Source organism: Balaenoptera borealis (genome assembly GCF_965194805.1).
Source record: "Balaenoptera borealis genome assembly, chromosome: X".
Taxonomy (NCBI): Eukaryota; Metazoa; Chordata; class Mammalia; order Artiodactyla; family Balaenopteridae; genus Balaenoptera; species Balaenoptera borealis.
Genome location: NC_138881.1, coordinates 84084399 through 84092353, shown reverse-complemented (window position 1 = coordinate 84092353; position 7955 = coordinate 84084399). Strand labels below are relative to the sequence as shown.

Here is a 7955-nt window from a genome sequence, read left to right as displayed (position 1 = left end):
GAAAGGACCCGAAAAAATATTTGAAGAGATTAAAGTTGAAAACTTCCCTAACATGGGAAAGGAAATACCCACCCAAGGCCAGGAAGCGTGGCAAGTCCAATACAGGATAAACCCAAGGAGAAACACGCCAAGGAACATAGTAATCAAATTGGTAAAAATTAAAGACAAAGAAAAATGATTGAAAGCAGCAAGGGAAAAACAACAAATAACATACCAGGGAACTCCCATAAGGTTAACAGCTGATTTCTTAGCAGAAACTCTACAAGGCAGAAGGGAGTGGCATGATATACCAAAGTGATGAAAGGGAAGAACCTACAACCAAGATTACTCTACCTGGCAAGGATCTCATTCAGATTCTTTGGAGAAATCAAAACCTTTACAGACAAACAAAAGCTAAGAGAATTCAGCACCACCAAACCAGCTCTACAACAAATGCTAAAGGAACTTCTCTAAGTGGGAAACACAAGAGAAGAAAAGGACCTACAAAAACAAACCCAAAACAATTAAGAAAATGGTCATAGGAACATACATATCGAAAATTACCTTAAACGTGAATGGATTAAATGCTCCAACCAAAAGACACAGCCTTGCTGAACAGATACAAAACAAGACCCATATATATGCTGTCTACAAGAGACCCACTTCAGACCTGGGACACATACAGACTGAAAGTGAGGGGATGGAAAAAGATATTCCATGCAAAAGGAAATCAAAAGAAAGCTGGAGTAGCAATACTCATATCAGATAAAATAGACTTTAAAATAAAGAATGTTACAAGAGACAGGGAAGGACACTACATAATAATCAAGGGATCAATCCAAGAAGATAAAACAATTATAAATATATATGCACCCAACATAGGAGCACCTCAATACATAAGGCAACTGCTAACAGCTATAAAAGAGGAAATTGACAGTAACACAGTAATAGTGGGGGACTTTAACACCTCACTTACACCAACGGACAGATCATCCAAAATGAAATTAAATAAGGAAACAGAAGCTTTCAATGACACAATAGACCAGATAGGTTTAATTAATATTTATAGGACATTCCATCCAAAAACAGCAGATTACACTTTCTTCTCAAGTGCACACAAAACATTCTCCAGGATAGATCACATCTTGAGGCACAAATCAAGCCTCAGCAAATTTCAGAAAATTGAAATCATATCAAGCATCTTTTCTGACCACAACGCTATGAGATTAGAAATGAATTACACGGAAAAAAATGTAAAAAACACAAACACATGGAGGCTAAACAATACATTACTAAATAACCAAGAGATCACTGAAGAAATCAAAAAGGAAATCAAAAAAACATAGAGACAAATTACAAAGAAAACACGACAATCCAAAACCTATGGGATGCAGCCAAAGAAGTTCTAAGAGGGAAGTTTATAGCTATACAAGCCTACCTCAAGAAACAAGAAAAATAACAAATAAACAACCCAACCATACACCTAAATGAACTAGAGAAAGAAGAACAAACAAAACCCAAAGTTAGCAGAAGGAAAGAAATCATAAAGACCAGAGCAGACATAAATGAAATAGAAACACAGAAAATAATAGCAAAATCAATAAAACTAAAAGCTGTTTCTTTGAGAAGATAAACAAAATTGATAAACCATTAGCCAGACTCATCAAGAAAAAGAGGGAGAGGACTCAAATCAATAAAATTAGAAATGAAAAAGGAGAAGTTACAAAAGACACTGCAGAAATACAAAGCATCCTAAGAGACTACAAGCAACTCTATGCCAATAAAATGGACAACCTGGAAGAAATGGACAAATTCTTAGAAAGGTATAACCTTCCAAGACTGAACCATTAAGAAATAGAAAATATGAACAGACCAATCACAAGTAATGAAATTGAAACTGTGATTAAAATTCTTCCAACAAACAAAAGTCCAGGACAAGATGGCTTTACAGGTGAATTCAATAAAACATTTAGAGAAGAGCTAACACCCATCCTTCTCAAACTCTTCCAAAACTTTGTGGAGGAAGGAACACTCCGAAACTCATCCTATGAGGCCACCATCACCCTGATACCAAAACCAGACAAAGATACTACAAAAAAAGAAAATTACAGACCAATATCACTGATGAATATAGATGCAAAAATCCTCAACAAAATACTAGCAAACAGAATCCAACATCACATTAAAAGGAACATACACCATGATCAAGTGGGATTTATCCCAGGGATGCAAGGATTCTTGAATGTACGCAAATCGACCAATGTGATACACCATATTAACAAATTCAAGAATAAAAACCATATGATCATCTCAATAGATGCAGAAAAAGCTTTTGACAAGATTCAACACCCATTTATGATAAAAACTCTCCAGAAAGTGGGCATAGAGGGAACCTACCTCAACATAGTAAAGGCCATATATGACAAACCCACAGCAAACATCATTCTCAATGGTGAAAAACTGAAAGCATTTCCTCTAAGATCAGGAACAAGACAAGGATGTCCACTCTCACCACTATTATTCAACATAGTTTTGGAAATCCTAGCCACGGCAATCAGAGAAGAAAAAGAAATAAAAGGAAAACAAATTGGAAAAGAAGAAGTAAAACTGTCACTGTTTGCAGAGGACATGATAGTATACATAGAGAATCCTAAAGATGCCACCAGAAAACTACTAGAGTTAATCAATGCATTTGGTAAAGTTACAGGATACAAAATTTATGCACAGAAATCTCTTGCATTCCTATACACTAATGATGAAAAATCTGAAAGAGAAATTAAGGAAACACTCCCATTTACCATTGCAACAAAAAGAATAAAATGCCTAGGAATAAACCTACCTAGGGAGACAAAAGACCTGTACACAGAAAACTATAAGACACTGATGAAAGAAATTAAAGATGATACCAACAGATGGAGAGATATACCATGTTCTTGGATTGGAAGAATCAATATTGTGAAAATGACTATACTACCCAAAGCAATCTACAGATTCAGTGCAATCCCTATCAAATTACCAGTGGCAATTTTTACAGAGCTAGAACAAAAAATCTTAAAATTTGTATGGAGACACAAAAGACCCTGAATAGCCAAAGCAGTCTTGAGGGAAAAAAACGGAGCAGGAGGAGTCAGACTCCCTGACTTCAGACTATACTACTAAGCTACACTAATGAAGATAATATGGTACTGGCACAAAAACAGAAACATAGGTCAATGGAACAAGATAGAAAGCCCAGAGATAAACTCATGCACCTATGGTCAACTAATCTATGACAAAGCCGGCAAGGATATACAATGGAGAAAAGACAGTCTCTTTAATAAGTAGTGCTGGGAAAACTGGACAGCTACATGTAAAAGAATGAAATTAGAACTCTCCCTAACACCATACACAAAAATAAACTCAAAATGGATTAGAGGGCTTCCCTGGTGGTGCAGTGGTTGAGAATCTGCCTGCCAATGCAGGGGACTCGGGTTCAAGCCCTGGTCTGGGAAGATTCCACATGCCGCGGAGCAACTGGGCCCATGAGCCACAATTACTAAGCCTGCGCGTCTGGAGCCTGTGCTCTGCAATAACAGAGGCCGCGATAGTGAGAGGCCCACGCACTGCGATGAAGAGTGGCCCCCGCTTGCCACAACTAGAGAAAGCCCTCACACAGAAACGAAGACCCAACACAGCCATAAAAAAAAAAAAAAAAAAAATTCACCATTAGTAAAAAAAAAAAAAAAAAAAAAAAAAATGGATTAGAGACCTAAATGTAAGACCGGACACTTTAAAACTCTTAGAAGAAAACATAGGAAGAACACTCTTTGTCATAAATCACAGCAAGATCTTTTTTGATCCACCTCCTAGAGTAATGGAAATAAAAACAAAAATAAACAAATGGGACCTACTTCAAAGCTTTTGCACAGCAAAGTAAACCATAAATAAGATGAAAAGATACCCCTCAGAATGGGAGAAAATATTTGCAAACAAATCAACGGACAAAGGATTAATCTCCAAAATACATAAACAGCTCATGCAGCTCAATATTAAAGAAACACACTACCCAATCCAAAAATGGGCAGAAGACCTAAATAGACTTTTCACCAAAAAAGGCATACAGATGGCAAGAAACACATGAAAATCTCCTCAACATCACTAATTATTAGAGAAATGCAAATCAAAACTACAATGAGGTGTCACCTCATATCAGTTAGAATGGGCATCATCAGAAAATCTACAATCAACAAATGCTGGAGAGGGTGTGGAGAAAAGGGAACCCTCTTGCACTGTTGGTGGGAATGTAAATTGATACAGCCACTATGGAGAACAGTATGGAGGTTCCTTAAAAAACTAAAAATAGAACTACCATATGACCCAGCAATCCCATCCTGGGCATATACCCAGAGAAAACCATAATTCAAAAAGACACATGCATCCCAATGTTCACTGCAGCACTATTTACAATAGCCAGGTCATGGAAGCAACCTAAATGCCCATTGACAGACAAATGGATAAAGAAGATGTGGTACATATATACAATGGAATATTACTCAGCCATAAAAAGGAACGAAATTGGGTCATTTGTTGAGACGTGGATGGACCTAGAGACTGTCATACAGAGTGAAGTAAGTCAGAACGAGAAAAACAAATATCGTATATTAAAGCATGTATGTGGAACCTAGAAAAATGGTACAGATGAAGTGGTTTGCAGGGCAGAAGTTGAGACACAGATGTAGAGAACAGACGTATGGACACCAAGGGGGGAAAGCTGCAGGGGTGGGGACGGTGGTGTGCTGAATTGGACGATTGGGATTGACATGTATACACTGATGTGTATAAAATTGGTGACTAATAAGAACCTGCTGTATAAAAAAAAAATAAATTTCAAAAATTACAAAAAAAGAAATGTCCCTCCAAGTGTTGCTAAAATATTATATGAAACACCATAAAGCACCTTGCAGCCTGATTGCCCTGTAGTGTGACCTCAGTAATAAATAATATTTATTACTTAAATTTGAATAGGAACTCATGTTTATATGGGAAGCTTCTAATGGAGAGAAACCTCCAAAACCTAGCAGTAAGAAATTTTTAAAATCGCTTCACCAGTTTAATCTCCTAATGGTAAACTTGAGATATATCAGATTCTCAGAGAATGTTGCTTCATAAGGTTTCTATCCCTTTCCAGAGACTCTCTTTGAACTCAGGCTGAAATCTATACTCTTCATTCTCCATGGTGCTAACTAATACCATTCTCTAAAAACAACTTCAATTATAAAAAGAGTTACATATTGTAAAACTCTATTAATAACGTAAAAAGATTCTTAAGTGAAGTATTAAGTTAAAATACATTTAGTGTGTCCTTATATATATATGCACATGTATATATACACAGACATATGTGTGTGTGAGTGTGTGTGTGTGTATGTGTACATAATCATAGACAAAAGACTGATTAAAATATATAAAAATACTGAGAATGGATTATAGATGACTTATATTCTTTATCTGTTTAAGAAATTTCTGGACACTTTACAACGCACCTGAATTATTTTCATTTTGAAAAAAAGGAAGAAGAGAGGGAGACAGATCAAGTGATAGGCAGCCTTGCAAGACCACTGCAGCAGACCCTAGATTTTTGAGGTTTGTACACTCACAGCCCCACCCTGCGTCTTCCAGAACCCTGCGACTGAGACAAGGCCACAGCAGAGCTGGCTCCAGAGCTCCCTACCATTTTCTTATAAAGCCATGTTTTTTTATAACTAGCTTCCAAACGGAGCAGGTGGAGAAGCCTGCTCATTCATATTCAAGTTTGAGAGTATAATCTTGATAATAATAGTAGCTTAACATTTATTGAAGATTTACTGTGTACCAGGCTCTTCGACTCTCCATGTATTCATTCATGTAATTCTCACAATAACCCCAGGAGGTGGGTTCTCTTCACTTAGTAAACATTAAGCTCCCAACCTGTAACAGGCACTGTTCAAAGCATTTGGGCAACAGTGAACAAAACAGAGATTTATTGTGGAGCTTCCATTCTGGTGGTGGAAGACAAATAATGTCTCCAAGTTACAAACATAGAAACTGAGATACAGAATGGTTAGACAACTTTCTCAAAGTTACAGAAAGCCAGCGTTGGGTCTGTGATTTGAACACAATGTCCCATCCCCAATATTTGTACTCTCAACTACTACACTGCAATTGGTGAAAAAAGAAGTCCCATTGGAAGGATGATGCAACAGAACCTGTAATGTGCACTTACTGAGATGTATCCTGAGTATAAACTCACAGTCTGACCTTGTATGTTATGCACAAAAGAATCACTTCAAATCCTTTCAGTTGAAAAATGTTGGCTTTGCAGTCAAATGCCATTTGGTTTGAATGAGAAGAGACAGGGTAATCCCTAAATTCCAAGTATTCCTAGGTGTATGTATATTAATTACATGCCACAAATACTAGTGAAGGAATGTGATAGGTTGGCAGATGTACTCTGCCTGATTTCCTGTTCAAGTGGGTTGGACAGCAGGTTCTCCTAAAACTAAGTCTGATCAAGGTTTACAGAAGCAGGAGAAGAAAGACAAGGAAATGTATCTCCTCTCCTCCTATCCTGGAACTGAACATGGATACTCCTTTTTACAGGTCAACTTTTCAACAAGAACGGTCTAGGCTGGGCTCCAGGCCAGACTTTGGAACCATACCCAAAGAAAGTTCCTCTAGTTCTGTGCATGCAAGAGAGATGAGGCTCAGTGTTGGAAAAGCTTTGACTGAGCCGCACTTTGCCAGAGCACATTTCTTTTATGCATCTGCTAATTAGTCTGTATGCTTATGTTTATGTTTAACTGAAAGGAAAAATATTCTGAAATAATGAATGAAAAATTAAGAGAACAAACCAAGACATTAAGCTGCTAGCTGGGGCCTACTATTTGGATTTACTCTGAGCCTTTGAATGATATGAATGATTTAAACTTAAATTCTAAGCTAATTTCCTTCAAAAAGTGGTTAAGTCCACTGGTATCCCCGTATAAGTGGGCTTCGAACTAGAGTGGAAGAGGCTAAACATGATCCCAGGCCCATACTGAGGGATTTCAAATGAAAGCAATGGTACCAACCACATCCCCCCAAGATTTAAAACACTGAGTTTCTCCAAAGCGGAACCCTCCAACTTCTTCATGGTTACAGCCACTGTACATAGCATATAGTAGGCTCTTAATAAATGTCTGTTAGATCAATGGCTCAGTACATAGTTTTGATTCCTTAAGCAGGAATGAAGAGGATTTTTTTAGAGGTTCTCTATCTATAAGGAGCTTTTTATGCAATTTCCACAATAGTCTTGAAAAAAGTCAAAGAGTATTTATTAACTCTGTCAGATCTATCAATAGATAAAGTAACTCTTGTGAGTTCAGGGTAGATGCAGAATAACACCAAAGCAAAGCCTCTGGAAGAAACATTACATGAGTCACAGGAAAGAGAAGTTCAGAGAAAACCACAATAATACATTTTATGTGCACCGTATTCCTTCAGTCATCTTGAAATACTTCCCTCCTGAGGTACAAGCAACTTCCATCCTCTTCTCTAGCCTGGGGTTACAAAAGCTTTCAGAGATGTTTTGTGAGGAGCACGAAGCTGTGGGCGGCTGTTCTTTATTCCTCTTTGGCGCACACAGCACCCTGTCTTTCCGACCCTGAGCTCGCTTTTTGTACCTTGCTAAGCAGAACATACAACAGAATAATGGGTTCGTTTTCGGGGGTCTCAACAGCGCCCTTTCTTCCTGTTTTCATTAAAATAATGAATGTCAGTCTTCGATCCAGTGTGACTGCAGGTTAATTGGCAAGCTTTTTGCTGGGAGGGGTTGTCAGTCTGGGAGTTGTCAGGCCCTGCTGTGTGCCACTGATAGCCACAGCTGTGGAGTGGGCCCAGCAGAAGCAGCCTGATTAGCCCTGCGATTATTTCATATACAATAGAATCAGGCTGAGATACTACAACAATGAGGTGTCTGT

At 37.8% G+C, this 7955-nt stretch overlaps 1 pseudogene across 1 annotated transcript in view; it reads right to left on the bottom strand.

The window, feature by feature from the left end:
* Positions 1-3572: 3572 nt before the first annotated feature.
* LOC309620667 (adaptin ear-binding coat-associated protein 1 pseudogene) overlaps positions 3573-7955 on the bottom strand; it is a 32322-nt pseudogene continuing 27939 nt past the window's right edge. The window contains exon 1 of the transcript in view: positions 3573-7955. This exon is cut by the window's right edge and continues 27939 nt beyond it. The product of the transcript in view is annotated as an adaptin ear-binding coat-associated protein 1 pseudogene (transcript).